The following is a 15,995-nucleotide window of genomic DNA, read 5'->3' on the forward strand; positions in this document are numbered from 1 at the left end:
TAGCCCCGTTTGTCTCAACATACTCTAGTTGAGCAGAAAGGCTGGCTCTGCTTAGCCGTCAGTATCCAGCCAGTCAGTCATGAGGTTTCTCCGGTATTTGATTCTGTCAGCACCATCCCTTGTCCAAGTTTTCCATTCAGAATGCAAAACCACTGCATCACACATGTTCTTGAATAAAACTGTCTGTCTTTCCACAGTACTTCTTGTGTGTTGACTAAGATCTAAGATCTGTGCCCACACTCACCTTCAGAGTACAAACCTTAGCTCCCGCAAATACCCGAGTCATCCATGACTTTGTCTTCTCCACAAAGCAGAGAAGCAAACAACAAGATACATGTGTGTGATGAAGTAGGCACTGTGTATGTGTGTATGTGATGAAGTAGGCACTGTGTATGTGTGTATGTGATAAAGTAGGCACTGTGTTCATGTGTGATGAAGTAGGCACTGTGTTCATGTGTGTGATGAAGTAGGCACTGTGTATGTGTGTATGTGATGAAGTAGGTACTGTGTATGTGTGTATGTGATAAAGTAGGCACTGTGTTCATGTGTGATGAAGTAGACATTGTGTTCATGTGTGTGATGAAGTACGCACTGTGTGTGTGTGTGTGTGTGTGTGTGTGTGTGTGTGTGTGTGTGTGTGTGTGATGAAGTTAGTACTGCTTCCGAGACTTGGGAGAACAAATGTGTCCATTCTTACCACAGCCAGGGGAACAAATGGAGGCAGGATTAGTAGATGAGGATCTAGAGATTGCCGCAGGAAGTGTGTGGGCTCTGTTGGAGATGACCGAACGACTTGCTATGTTCATGTTGAATGAAGGGGATAAGACATATGAATTCCTGCTCTGTTCAAACTTCACAGTGGCTTCTGCTTTCCCAAGAATAGAAATTTGTTCTTGCAGTGACCTAGTAGGCTCTGGGGCCCCCAGGGTGTCCAACACGTTCATAGTTAAACACACTGCGATCTACAAAGTCCACAAACAATACCCACGCAACTCTGCTTTAAAAAAAGGGGGGGAGGGGTAAAGGAATTTTATGTCTTCGGTATCCTGGGCCCCACTCATCTGGTCTCATTTGCTGCTTCCATCCCAGAGCAGACCAGAGGGTTCACTCAGCCCCACCGTCCCTCAGGCTGAAGGCACAGGTGTCCTCTTGTCCAGCCACAGTTACTTCATTTGCCTCCGCCCTACATCCTGACAAAGTCATTCTTTCTGTCCTGTTTTCTGTTTTGTCTTTTTCTCCACTGACAAGCAGAAAGCTTCCTGGGGCCATCTTAGTGTTCCATTTCCTTCCTTGAGCAGCAATTGGGAGATAGCGGAGGCTCATACTTGTAAACATGTTGAGTAGCATTGTACTTAAGGTCCGGATTTAGTGGATGGAAAGACGGAGCATTGGTTCGGAGAGCTGCTCCTCTTACAGAGGAGCTCAGTTCAGTCCCCAGCTCACAGGTCATGCTGGGCAGCTCACAACAGCCTGGGACTCCAGTTCCAGGGGACCCGACACCCTCTCCTGGCCTCCATAGACAGCCTAAACCTGCTGCGCGCACACACATACACGCACAGGAGCATGCGTGTGCACGCGCACACAAAAACACATAAAAAATAAAAATGAAATAAACCCTTTTATAAATGACCTGGAGATTTAATGCTGAGAAACCAGTAGATATGTCAGGAGACAGAGTCAAAAGAAGAAGTTTGCAGGCTCTCACAGGTGTACCTGCTCGTTCATGTTTTATGCACTGATCTCCTACTTTAAAACAGGCCTTATTTTAGGCAATAGAAACAAAGCAATGGATACGATAAACAAACCATAAAGCAAGCTAGTGTTAGCGCTGGAAACTTCTGGATAAGAAATCAAAGGAAGTGGGGGTTGGGGAGGACGGCCTCCATTCTGTACATTTTGTTACTTTAGTGTAACCAGTTCACATCCCCACTAAGTTATTACTTTATGTAACACCTTAACAGACACTGGAAACTGCGTGCATCACAGCTGCCCACGGACTCTATTGGATACAAACGCCTTGTGCTAAGCAGTTACACAGATTCGAGTCACAGCCCTGCCTCAGAACTTTAGCCACAGCCACCTAAGTTCAGAGTCCTCATCTGCTAAGTGGACTTGATGACGTCTGCTTCATAGGGCGGTTTCAACAGGCAAATAAATAGGAAACCAGCGTGGGTATTGAGAAAGTGTAGCTAAGGAGAGGAAGTTCTCTGGCTAATATCGTAGCATTCCATCACTCGTCTCTCTGTTGCACTTAGATGCACGTGTGCAGTTTGATTATGTCAATGACAGAACTTATGTCTGGTAACCAACATTTATATTTTTGGAGCATTCATGTTCTGTGAGGAACTTAGAGAAGGAGGGACACATCTTGTAAATAGTTAAGAGATTCACAGTCATCTCAGGCTTATGATCTTAGCATGCACAAGGCTCTGAGGCAGGAGGATTTATATGAGGTCAACTTGGGCCTGGTCTAGGGAATAAAATCCGAATGGAAAAAAGGCGGGCACTGTGATAATCATAGCCATGATTCAGTGGCTCCATAGATGTGGGGAGGGCAGGGGAGGAGGAGTTTGCTCTAGGCTGAGCCTGAGGACTTCATGGACGGCTTGCAAATGCACACAAATCACCTTCTGTTTAACATCAAAATGTGTTTAACAGCAAAGTTAGGAAACCTAAATTACAGAAGAAAAATTTCTGTTTCCTCAGGGTCCTGAGACAATCGCACTGTTTCTTCTCAGCATCCTATATCCTGTGCTAGCCCTTTTCTAGAAAGGACATTGCCTAACCCCCTCAAAAGACCCTCTATTGTTTGAGAGATCTTCATTTTCTGTGTAACCCAAAGGCCGTTGACTTAGCCCTGCCCAGTCAGAATGCCCCACTCTTTCTCCATGTCGGGGAGAAATTGAAAGCATGTAAAAGAATGTCCATTAGGGCATTGTGTCTTCTCTCCTGCTGGGATGAGCCTGGATTTAGATGGTGTTAAGGGGAAAATGTTGCAATGAGATAAACGGTAGGGATGGTTGCCCAGCACTATATAACACGTGATATTTTACTAACCATCCCGTAAGACAAGGATGATCGAGACCTCCATTGAAGAGTTGAGAAGTAAGAGAGGCAGGATTAGAAACTTCCTGCTGGTCACACACACAAGCTGGTATGGAGATGATTAGGATTAATAAATCTTTTCTTTTGTTTGTAGCTCAGGCCGGCTTTGAACTTGCTGTGGATGGAGTCAAAGATAATTTTGGTGGCTAAATTGTTCAAATATTTGTAGGGCAGTCTTGGAAATTCCATGCCTCTAATCTTGAGTATATTTTACTTCTCACTTGGGCCACCTTGTTAGTGTAGCAGGAATTCATTTGCTGCTTGGGGAACAAAAAGGGAGCTCAGAAAACATGCTCCCAAATCCACGAGCTGAGGTTATTTGTGCCCGAAATGAACTTCATAGGACTCTGTCACTAAGACAGCCTAAGCCTTGTTTTTCAAAGTTGAGTATTGTGGTGCCATTTTTAATCCCGGAACTCAGGAGACAGATGGGACTTCATGAGTTCAAGGCCAGTGTGGTCTACAGGATGAGTTCCAGGACAACCAGAGTTATACAGTAAGACCATACCTCAAACCTAGCAATAATAAATTCAAGCGTCAAGTGACAACATTTTCTTCCTTAACTGTCTTGTGAAAGCCAAACTGGTTCTGGATGTGAACCCTCCAGATGGATGTGTCCTCACCATTATACTGTTTTCTCCAAGCTGACTGCAGCCGCCCGGACCCTGCTCTGGTTCCTGTAGCTTTACTGGAAATGTAGAAACAGAAACAGTTATGTCTCTCTGCTGTTTTACTTTCTCCTTTTTGACTGTTTTAGTTATGCTGGGATACATTGCATCTCCAGAAAAAAAATTAGGATCATTTTGTCAGTTTGCATGAAATAATGAGTTTTTGATATGATTCTGTGTTTAATCTACAGCTAAACTGGTGGAAATTTTCATTTTAAGAATAATAGTGTTTTCTTATTCATGAATATTGGATGTCTTTCCATTGTCTTAGTTTAAGTTTTTTAATACTGTCTTTAGTTTGTAAATTATTAAATTTTATTAAAAGTTGTTATTATTATTTTTCATTTTATTCTTATTATATCCTCTCCCATATTTTCATGTATGGAATTATTTTCCTGATTTTTCTTTTCAGAATTATTCTGTGCTAGAATATAAAAATGTTACGTTTTTACACATGGTCAAGTATCCTCAGACTTATGACATTCATCATTTGATCTTGTGATAATTTAGTGACTTGAGATTTTATAAATAAAACATTGTTTACAGAAAAAAACCCACAATCAACCAAACAAACAGGAAACCAGTTAACTTCTTCCATTCCATCTCAAAGCCTCTGATTTCTTCCTCTTTCTGTGGAACGCCACGTGTCACCTCTAATCCTATGTTGTGTGAGTAGATGCCTTTGTCTTGTTTCCAACCTTAGGGGGACATGGATTTTCACTGTAAAATGCTCTGAGCTTTCTGTGCATCTTAGCAGGTTGAGCAGGATAGTTCTTAACTGGCTGAGCTACGTGCTTTTGTCAGGGAAGAAAGAGCGGTGGCTCTTGCATGTCAAGTGCTTTCCGCAGCCTACCAGCAGCGCTATGGTAGGGTAATGTCACTTGTTTCTTTACAGGGCTCTGTACTGTGATGGTTAGACACATAGATAAGCTTTCCTCCCCGGAGTCAACGCCACGTGATTACGGTATATAGTTTTCCTTAGAATTTAATGTACTTTGAAATAACTTAGAAATTCAGAGACCCTTAAAACAACTTAGGCTTTTTGGAATATAAAGATCAGTAAGAATCAATAATACAAGCATAAGTGACCCATCGTATCATTTCCTTACAAGACCAAAAGTCTAGTGTTATCCAAAAGTATCATTTTCAATATTATTTTTAAAATCCTGAATATGTAATCTTCCTGGTAAGATAGAATCCTTTTAGGGCAAAACTGTGTACAGTTTTTATTTATTTAATTTAATTTAACAATCACATTTAATTTAATATTTGCATTATTTCAAATGTCATCAATAAATGCTTAAACACCTTGGAATTGTAGAAGTTAGTCATGGGAGTGGGTAAGCCTAAAACACGCTGAGGGGCTGATAAGTGTCTCACTACAATATAACACCATGGTAATATTTTTATGTAGAAAGTACTTTGAGTTTTTACCATCAAGACAGGTTTAGAAGTCTTGGAGATAAGGCTACGGTGATTTAGTGTGAATCTGGTGTTTCTGCATTATTGTGCTTTCTATGATTTCTTAGCCAGGAAATTCTTTCTTATACTTAGTGTCCTAGGATGATCCGAGCTATGCTGTGCTGTGTTAGTAAATACGTGGTTGATAAATGTGGGTGCCTGTTAGGACGGTCTCCTTGGAGTTCTCCTGCCAGGAGAATGTTTCAAATGTATTTTAATTCAACAATAATAGCTTATAAAATGATTGTAATTGTCCATCTCAATAAAACCAAGCCTAGGATCCCCACCAGATACACAAACATGTTTGCATGTACACGTGTACACACACATGCACATGTGGCTCATTAACAGCATGAAGTCTTTAAAGTGGCTGATCTGTCAGCGTTTCGAAAATACCTCGTTCCCATTTTACACTGCAAGTTTTACCATCTTTGGATATGTCATCCCCAAAAGGTTCTTTGGTTATTTTTCACTGATTATCCATTTACCAGCTACTAAATGGCACAATTCAGTAATTCCACCACTGGCTATAAATCCAGCCTGGAAAAGCAAAGTATTAAAGTCAAATTTGTGGAAATGTATTCTAAAACTTTGTAGCAGAAGTGTTGGGCTGACTTGGTAGCACCCGATGGTTTAGACCTGAGTGTTGGAAACTCCTGCCAGGTGACTGAGCAGCTGCTCTTTCTCTTTTACTTTTCAGTGTCTGGAGAAGCAGAGATCAGCAAGGACACCCGGAAGTGGGAGAGGTTGACCTGCAGCTCCCAGGTCAGGACTGGCATGGCCATTGTTGATCATTATTTCCGTCATTTGTATAGCTCTCAAATCTCTTGCCGCTGGCGTCTGTGATTTCTCAGCTGGGGTTAGTTCTTACAGGTTTGCTGATCACAGCCGGCTCTCAGGTAGTTTGGCTACCTGATTTCTAGGATTTGAATATGAGAACTAATTTAAAGAAACTTTTGTGAAGTGGAATTTTGAAACCTAGTATGATGCATAGAAAATCTGATTATGATTGTTCTTTTTATTACAATATCTTAAAACAAAGACTTTTTGATGAGTTGCCCAGATTTCAACCCTCGAAATATACATGGAATGTTAAAATAATTTAACTATCGTGGTAAAAGTCCCGTGTTAGGGGCGTCTGCCTCGTCTCTTCTGCTGTGTGCGCTGCCCTCAGGTCTACCCAGGAGGCTTTGGGTGCTCTTCACAGTTGCTCCCAGTGCTAGCAGTGGTTTTTAACTAGTTGATGGTGAAATCATTTGTAAAATAAAAGTGAATTAAAGAATTTCTCCGTAAATAAAGTGATGTGGGAAGTTAGAGTCTGCTAGACACCAGCCACTGTGGCTATTGGGCTGTTGATCTGTCTGTTGATCTGTGTCCTCAGTGGGTTATGGAAGCTTGCTGGCATCCACCACAAGGCTTGATGGGAGGGAGGCTAATGACCTTGTGTTCATCTTCTGGGTCTCTCCGTTGTCTTAAACAGCGATTTCCACCCTGGCTGCTATCGTGTAGCTGCTCACAGAAGACAGGGTCCCTCTCTGTCACTGCCTGTGTTCTAATTCCCCATGGGGTCCCAGCTACCCAACCTCAGCAGAGGGTGTTTTGATGTTCATCACACACCAAGGTCAGCGCCTTTGTCCTTCTGTCTGACCATTTGTCTTAAGGGAAAATGGTTACTTGTGTATGAATTGAGCTTCTTGTTGGTTTTTTTTGTGGTTATTTCATGGGTTTTGTTGTTTCAGGCATTGGCTGTAGAAGTTAGACATTTTTTTTAATTGGCCCATGCCTTGAAAGAATATCACATTTTAGTTAAAACAAAAGTAATTTGAGGAATGTCTTGATGCTGTCCACATGCTAAATAATGTTCTTGTCTAGACTAAGTATGAGTTCCACAAAATGCTTGTTTAAAATACTATACCCGTCGGATTGATGAGTGGTCTTGAAGGGTTGAGAACCATGCCTGCAGAACACTTTCATCAGGAATGTTCTAGCGATAAATACATCCCAGGTTTGAGCTTACAAATACTGCTGAGAAAACCACCCAAAACAACCAAGTGCAAGCGAAAAGTGGTGAATGGTCTTGGTATTCAGATATTCTATAAATCAAAGCTTCTAGAATTTTCCACTCATAACTCTTTACCTCCTGAGAAATTTTTATGCAGTTCCAGTATATAGATGTATAAAATAGGTATATAAATCAAATATCTACTGATAATAAATTATAATGAATTTATTTTAGGCCTTCTTTTTAGTATGCGCACAACTTTGCCATTTATTAAAGCTGAAAGCAAAATTGCCCACCAGGAGGTGGACACGCTTATTTATTTATTCCTTTACCTAATGAATTAATAAATCCTGGCTGAACACCTGCTATTGCAGGACATCTTCAGTGGCTTTTAGAGTTGATCAGTAGTTTGGTTTTCTAAGAGACCACTCTGAAAATGCCACTTTATATACATATGTATTAACGAAGTATATTTGGGGTTATTCCGGAAACTGTTGGAAATAAAATAATATATTGTGCAATGCAAAGATACACTAGTTTGACTCTTACCTGTAATGATGGCTGGAAAATATTGAAAGTTTTCCTCATAATCAGCTTTGCTTACGTAAGAGCAGGAAATGTTGTAGGTACAGAAAAGCTCTGCCGTCCACAGCATCTAACTGTCTAGAGTGTGTAGATGTCATGAACGGCAAAAAGAGCCTCAACAGCCTACTGTCTTTACCGTCCTAAGCTGCCATCAAATTAACAGAGCCAGTGTTAAGATGATGAGGACATTAGCCAGAGGTCATTCTTACCAACAATGGTGTACCTTGACAAACCGCAGAACGGGAACCGTTTTGCACACTGAGCTTCACACCCTCTGAGGCGTGGTCACATTTGGCACCTTCAGCAGCTTATAGTTTTATAAAGAATGAAACTGACATTTTTCACCTAGATTATACTGATATTTGAAGAAATCCGGAAGTTCTGTTTGGGGACATTGTGATATTTTCTTCAGGTGTTGTTTATCAAGAGAAATTTTAATAAAAAGATAATTTTCTATTCATATAAGAAAAAGCTTATTCTACACAGAAATACAGTGTGATGATTGATATATCTATGTGTATTATTTATGGGATATGATGAAGGGAGACCACACTGCCTAGGGTAGTTCTCTGTTATTTATAAAACAGCGGAAGCACAGAGCCATGCCTGGCACAAGAGGAGAAGCCCTCGGCCTACCGGGAGGAAAGACCTTCAGTTGGGAGGGCACGGGTGGAGCTTCTGCCTGGGGTGGTGGTGAAATGGAAGGCGAGTGATGGAGGGGCAGAGACATAGGAGAGAGACTGGGGACAGTCATGTGTCCTCACGCAGCTGGGCAAGAGCGGCCGGACTGTGACTGTGACTCTCCCTTAGGAGTAGAGGAGATTTAGTGGGCATCTGGCTGCTGCCCGGTAGGTGGTGTGCATCACTTCGAAATGTCCGTATAAATCGTGAATGAGAGTAGACTTCTGCCAGCACCGGTGAGGGTAACGGTGTCTTGTCAGAACCTTGAGTATGGTTTCCATTCCCGTGCCTTTGATGTGGAGGATCCTTTAGAATCTGAGCCACACCGTTTGCCTCCACTTAGCAACTTGTTTTATAAAAGGGACTTTAACTCTGATAAATAGTGGTTAAAGCAGTGAGCATCTGATTAATTGCTTTGCTCATCTGAATTTTGCATTTGGTTACCACTTATAATTTTGAATAAAGCTGTATAGCTTTGTGGAAAGCCAGAAAAACTTTCGAGTTTTATATTCTATTTGCAAAGCGGGTTGTTTGAAAATTAACATTATGCTTTCCATATAATTGCTGGATGATCCATAAGACTGTTTATGAAAAGGAAAAATGGGGTGGGTTGTTTTTTTAATAAGCAAATGATTTAGCGGGAATTAGGGAGCGTGAAGCATAGAGACCACCCTGGTGGTTGGTTACCAGCTGGTTAAGTAGAGGTTATTAATCTGTATTTACAACCAAGTGATCAAACATATGGAACATCCAGGGTTGTTTTTATCTCTGTGTTTCCTTTTTACACTTGTTAAGCGATTATGCCCACAGGTGATAAACAATTGCTCGAACAAGGAGGTGCCTTTCTTAGTCACAACTGTTTATACTACGAATGAGAACAAAGGCTATTATTTCAGAGAAATGACAGAGGAAAATAGCCACGCATGTTTTCAGAAAGATTGTTAGGTTAGAGAAGATGTTATTGAAATTTAGAAGGCAGAATAATTCCTGCCATTATCTTCCTCTCATGTGATGAATCAAAGGGATACAGAAAAGACTTCTGGGAGACGGATCAGCCTTCCTCCGTGGTCTGTGTTCTGCTGTCAAACAACTCCATCAGGGATTTTCCAAAAACTTAACAGCAGTATATTAAGAAATGATTACAAATTATAATTACGTGAGTCCTAGTTTCTACTATATATAGAGAGATATAGATATACTTTTTCCTCACACACTGAAATATATTTAAGAAATGATTACAAATTATAAGTAGTATACACATACTTTTTCTTATGTACTGAAATATTTGTACATATATATGACTATTTAGTTTCATTTTTCCTCAAAATTCTTGTTTTTCAGTAGGAAGAATTAGAATTGCTTTTATGATTAAACAGAAAATAAGGTAGAGTTGTGACATTATTTCTGCGTCATTCCTGTTGAACATGGTTTCTCATTTGTACTGGGTCTGGAGAAATTCGAATCTGTCTTCCCTCAGACGTTGAAGAAGGGTTCCCTGTGCCCTTGCGAGTCCGTGGGTCAGCCCCTTGTCCTCTGGTCACACGGGTGCTAACTTCTGCCTGTGGTATGCTCAGTCTTGCCCTCTTCGATAAAAACTACCACCATTGTTTAGATACTCAGAATTTTTCATCTCAAATAATTTTCTTATTATTTAATTCCCTTTGTCAAATAAACTTCTTTTAATTTTAGTTCTTCCTTCATACAAAATCTCTGTAAAGTTTTTATCTTTTTAATTTTATTTAAGATTGCCTGCGTATGTCTGTATACTGTGTGTCTGAAGTGCCTGTAGAGACCAGAACAGGGCATTGGCTCTCCTGGAGCTGGAGTTAAAGATAGCTGTGAGCTGTCATGTGGGTGCTGGGAACAGAACCTGGGTCCTCCCCAAGAGTAGCCAGTGCTTCAGTCGGCTGAGTTGCCACCCCATTCTTCTCTGATGTCTTAGCTTGCCCTTACTCTCTTTTCCTCAGATTCATCTCTCAGTAGTCCTAAAATTACATCCAAACCCCTCCAGTACCCTCTTTAGCCATCATTTTAATCATAGTTAGCCTTTTGAAGGAGTCCACAGCATGGCCCCACTTTGTTCTGAGACTTGCTCTCTTGCTTTTCACTGAAAATGAGTCTCTTCTTCTAACACGATTCTCAAAAAGCCTTAGTCATCAAAAGTGCTGAGTAGGTTTGTGTTGGAGAGCTGTCACAGACAATCCTTTTGTGACATGCACCACAGACGATACCAAGGAAGCACAGTCTTGAACGGTTCATAGGAAAGAGAGAAGTTGCCATAGAAAAAGTGCGGTGTGAGCCAGGCTTGCGATGAGGCATGCACTTTGGTTTTTTTTTTTATAGGTGTTAGGCAGCAGGAGGGTTTAAGTATGCATTTAAGGTTCAGCTGCCTTGTAGGTGTGCACCATGGTGAGTGTGCTTTGTGTTCATTTATGATATGTCACTAATGCCCAGGTGAGTTACACGCTGCTCTTGGAGAACGTGGAATCTTCACACTCCTTAGTTGGTTGTGGCTTGTTAAGCTTGGGATGTCATTGCAGGGCCACGTGATACAGTGGGCTACATCCTGGGTGAATCCATTGACACTGTGCTGATGTGGAGCTTGTTGTACACAGGAGGGGCTATGTGGTGGAAGAAAGATCAATGCAGTCATGAAGGCAGGATACAGCAAAGTCAGATGGGGTAGTCCCATCCAGGGAGAGACAACGGGTGCCACTGGGAAACGGAGTCGGTCAGTGGGGCTCGATGACGTTAGAGAGTAGAAATGGGCAATTTTCGCCCCTGGATGCCTGAAATTCAACCATAAAATGCACAGATAAGGAAATCAGAAAAACTACTTGTTTTTTCTAAGTTGATTTAATTTTGAAAGAGGGAGAATGGATTGTTCTAGAGTCTTTATGTGTGAGGTCCATGTGAATACACGAAGGAAATACTTCTTCCCCAAGGTTCCTGAAGTCAGCGTGGAGCTGGAGTATGGAGCCCTGTGAGTTTAAACTTGAGGGTGACAGTGGCGCCACCTTGGAGGAGGGCAGTGCATGCTGAGGGAGTCCTGTGAAGGAGTCCTGACCTCCATGTGGGCATTAAAGAGGCTCGTGGGGAGAAGTGGAAGGAGGCAGAGACTCCCAAGCCTCCCCTGGAGCTGTGTTCCACCCAGTGTGGTCCCACCCATCCCAGGCTCTTTCTTTTTTTTTTTTTTCATTTATTTATCTTAAAAATTTGTACAGTGCCTGCCAGAGACACGTACATGAGTAAGGAGAAGCACGGAAAGCCAGATTTATCGACTCACTGGAATCTCATCATTCCCAGATAATTCAAAGGTTTTGGAAGTATTAGGACTCATTTACCCATGTATCCATTCATACACTCACCCGTCCATTCATTTGCCATCAGTTCATTCGTTTGCTCGTTCACTTGTTCATTCCCTCATTCACCTGCTCACCCATCCATCCGTTTATATGCTAATACCATTAGCCTAAAGCACTGTACTGGGGATACTGCTGCTTCCTTAACCATATTTCCTGATCACCTCATCACTGCTTCGATTGGGCTCTCCTCAGAAGAGGCCTCCTCTTCCTGAGTGCGGCTGGGTTATTTCTACAACGAAATGGTAACCAACACTGCGGTTTACTCTTCCACTGATGGGAAAGACTCACTTTTCTAGTTTTCCTTCTATATTTACTGTCAAATTGTGAGTTTGTAGAAGATTTAAGCCATTTTCTTAGCAGTAGTTGTTCACAGCGATGTCTAGAGATTTGCCAAACCCAACCAAGATCCCATGCTGCCTGAGAATTGTTTGGGCAGAAATGCAAGCTAGAAGAGCGGAGTCCTGGGCATCCCTGGCTAGCGCCTGAGTGCTTGCCTGGGGTGTCCCCGGGAACAGGGGCTGACACAGGTGTTCGGCACAGTCGCTTATGGATACTCCACTGGGAGAGACAGGGGTGTTCTTAGCCCTGCTGTTCTGTGGTGCTAGGAATGTCTGGCAAGCAGTCAGCCTGGCTGCATGTTTCTCTGGGGGAAATAAAAGCCACGGGGGAGTCATCCGTGTGACCCTCTGCTGGATAGCTGGCACGCGGGCGCACCATAGGGAACCCCTCTGTTGTGATTTGGTGAACCGGTGCATGTCGGGTGCTCCTGGATGCTCTCCACTCAAGGTGGAAGTGGAGCACTGAGCAGAGACTTCCTGGCTACTTCCCCGTTGGTAAAGCTCAACACCAGCTGATCTGTTGATCAAAGGGAGCCGGGGCCTGGTGGGGAGAGGAAGGAGTTTCCTTTGGTTCTGGGATCGCATTTATGAGCTTCCCCGCTTCTGTCTGACCCATCCATACTGTAGAGTTGTCACTAGCATCATTAGCGAGCAAAGTGTTGATAACATAGTCAAATGCACAGCGGAGTTCTGGCTCTTAGGTGTCTGGACTAACTCCCAATATTAGGAACGGGAGTCAGGCTGCCATCGCTTTTCCCAGGCTAACAGACGTCCTGCCATTAGCAGTCGGAAGGCAATTTTATGAAAATACACAGCCCTGCTGAGTTGCTCTCCACAGATAAACAAGGAAGGCAGGAGAGACGCTTTGTTTTTAAGTAATTATTTAAACCATACATTACAGGTGATTTTCTTTTGCTGGGAAAGCAAGTGCTACCAGACCTGCAATACCTATTGGGTGACAGTGACTCAAATAATGTGATATTGTCATTTCTAAGGGCTAAAGCAGTGTTTGATTTCCCCTTAAGTACCAACAGAGCAAATTGGATCCAGGCATCACGCATGTATGTCTTATAGCTGACATTATGTTTAGGGATGAGCAGAGTGATACAACAGGAATTATGGAAGCGCAGCACACTGACTCATGGAGCTCTGGGCACAGAGACTGGGCCTCCAAACACAGACTAGGACAGGAGAACCAAGAAGCCTATTTTTCCTTCACGGTCAAGAGGAAGTCAGATTTCAGCCTTTGAAAGAAACCTCTTAATAGGATGCTTGTATACAAACTCCAAGGGTTTAGTAAAGGTGTATGTGTGTCAGTGGAGCCAGAACTTTGCTGGTCCCAATGGCAAAAATGGCAAAAAACATTTTCAGGATTACTCAGGGTCCATTAAACCCATAGCCTTCTTTTTGCTTCTCAGAGGGACATGTTAGCAAACTTGGGCTGTTTACGTTAGTCCACAGTGGCCTTCGTGCAGGCGATGGGAGCCTTTCCTGCCTGGGAGATCCCATAGGGGTCAGGAAGGCTTGTTCTGCTCTGCTGTCCAGCGGCGGTGAAGTAGCTCATTCAGGTTGTCGGGGGGGTCACAGTTCTCAGTCCCAGTCCAGTGGATACCTAGCTCCTTTTGCTCTGATCTGTTCATTTAGGCAAGTAATTTGTGTTCCCAAGGCCTTTGGCTCCTCCTTGGCTCTAGAGGAGGAATAAGAAGGAAGCGAGCCCCTCGTGGTGGTGAAGAGGGTGAAATGAGTTGATACTGGAACTCTACTGGGGGGGGGGGGGTATCTGGCAGGAACATGCTCAGGAAGTGGGTTTTTTCATTTTAATAAGCTATTAATAAAATCTTATCAGAGGGGAATTTATGTGTTGAGTGTAGTGCTGGCAGTTGAGATAAATACATCGATTAACGTATGATCCCCGCTTCAGAGTGAAAGGCTAAGACAGACATTTAAGCAAATGACTCATCCCTGCGTGCCGCTTCTTATTCTATGGGGGAAGATCTTAGAGAAATAAATGAGGTGCAATTTAATCTCGTCCAAGGGCGGTGGGGGGATCGCTGAAAAGTCTTGCTTTGTGTTGCTCTTTAAAGAACAGACCCTGCTCTGTACCCTGTCCTCAGTGGTACGACCAGGGCTGACTACTGCTCCTTCTAGAAGTGCTTTGGCCAACCCCTTATAGATTGTGTTTAAACTTTTTCTTAAATGTAATCGTCATGTTTAACCAATATCTCTGCCTAACGAGAAGTTAAATGCTGGTTACCCACTCGTGACACTTTCTAGTGTTTCTATTAAAGTGATCTGGGGAAAGCTGAAGCTACGGCATGGCTCCCCATACTTGCTGAAGGCAACAGACTTTGGAACATGCTCTTGGTGGAGGAAAAATTGCAAACTAGCAAATCTTTGCCCCATTAATCCTCATCCTAGGGATTTATTCCAGTGGCATATCTTCAGTAGGACAAAAATGTTTGTATCTTAGGTTACTTAGTGTGATAAATATCTAAAATGACTTCAGTATTCCCATATGGAGCAAGGACTCAGAACACTACACAATTTTTACACAGAACACTACACAGTCTTTACACGGTTTACTCCCACGTATCAGGAAACCAAGTAAGATGGTGGGCAGTGAAAATCCCATAGAGTGGACAAAAAAGCAAATCAGTATACACAGTTGCTAATTGGGGCAAAATTAAGAAGGACAAACATGAAACTTACAAATCGATGACTTCAACAGGCCAGGCTCTCGGAACAGCTGTTCAGAGAATGGGAACAAGTGGAGCAGGAAGGGTGGAGGAGGGATGTTTATCTGAATGTACTTTAATTCTTAGAACTGTGCTGGTAGTTCAGAGAAGAAAAAAATAAATCTGCAACCAACCAGAGAGTTCATGGAACCCCACAAGAAATAAAATATAACAAAGAAAGATCATTATATTCACAAGAATTATGAAGAAGAGAGATGGGGGCAAGAAGGAGAAGATTGGCAGTGTTACCAGACACTTGGATCTATCTGGAGACTTCATTTCCAGCCCTCTTTTTGGGGCACTTGGTCTTGTGTGGTCAAACTCAATTATGCAGAGGCTGTCACTGATCTGCAGGATCAGTGAGTCTTGGGATGAAAAACTTACCTGGCATGGGAAATAAGTTCAGGCCAGGGCAGAAGAGCCTGGCTGAGTTTAAGAGCCTTGGAGACAGCGCTGAGGATCCGCTCGCTACCTCCCCTTTGCAGCAGAAAAGGTGCTACAACGCTCTGGACCTCTCCCCTGCCTTCTGGGCTCAGGAAGGGTATGTGTTTGAATCTAACATCAAAAGCAAAACAGATAGTGTGGATAACAAAAGCCCTAGGTTCCATCCCCAGCACTATCAATCAATCAATTAATCAGTCAATCAGTTATCATCAATCAATCAAACTAGTAAACAAACTGTGTACTTCAGTTCCTCTCTCTGGTTTTCTTCTTCACCATAGTAAGATTTAAAACTCTGGGAAGTGATCCAGACATACTGTACAACTGGGAATGGCAATTGTCTTCCTGCACTGTTAAAGAAGGGAGAAATCTCGAAAGAACCCTGTTGAGTTGGATTAAATCTCAAGAGGTCGGTAAAGGAACATGTATCACAGCCATGAACACCAACACACAAACGGAGATGTGTGTGTCTAGTGCTAGCTCTATCTTCAGGAAGGGCATGGAGGCAGGTACACCTGATAAGGGAGAGCAGACGCTGTCTCTGGGCCTTCACACTAAGTACTGTTCTCAACAAGAGAAACCGAGAGGCCTTGTAGACCTGGATGATTCCAGGG

The 15,995-nt window shown here is 42.7% G+C and overlaps 1 protein-coding gene across 2 annotated transcripts in view; it reads left to right on the plus strand.

Moving 5' to 3' along the window:
* Sox5 (SRY-box transcription factor 5) overlaps positions 1-15,995 on the plus strand; it is a 982,978-nt gene that overhangs the window by 365,866 nt on the left and 601,117 nt on the right. For both annotated transcript variants that reach the window (XM_048432629.3, XM_048432630.3), the window contains exon 4: positions 5,935-5,999. The gene's annotated coding sequence lies outside the window, so the exon portion shown is untranslated. The remainder of the gene's footprint in view (positions 1-5,934; positions 6,000-15,995) is intronic.

Source organism: Myodes glareolus, chromosome 3, assembly GCF_982192425.1.
Source record: "Myodes glareolus chromosome 3, mMyoGla1.1, whole genome shotgun sequence".
Taxonomy (NCBI): domain Eukaryota; kingdom Metazoa; phylum Chordata; class Mammalia; order Rodentia; family Cricetidae; genus Myodes; species Myodes glareolus.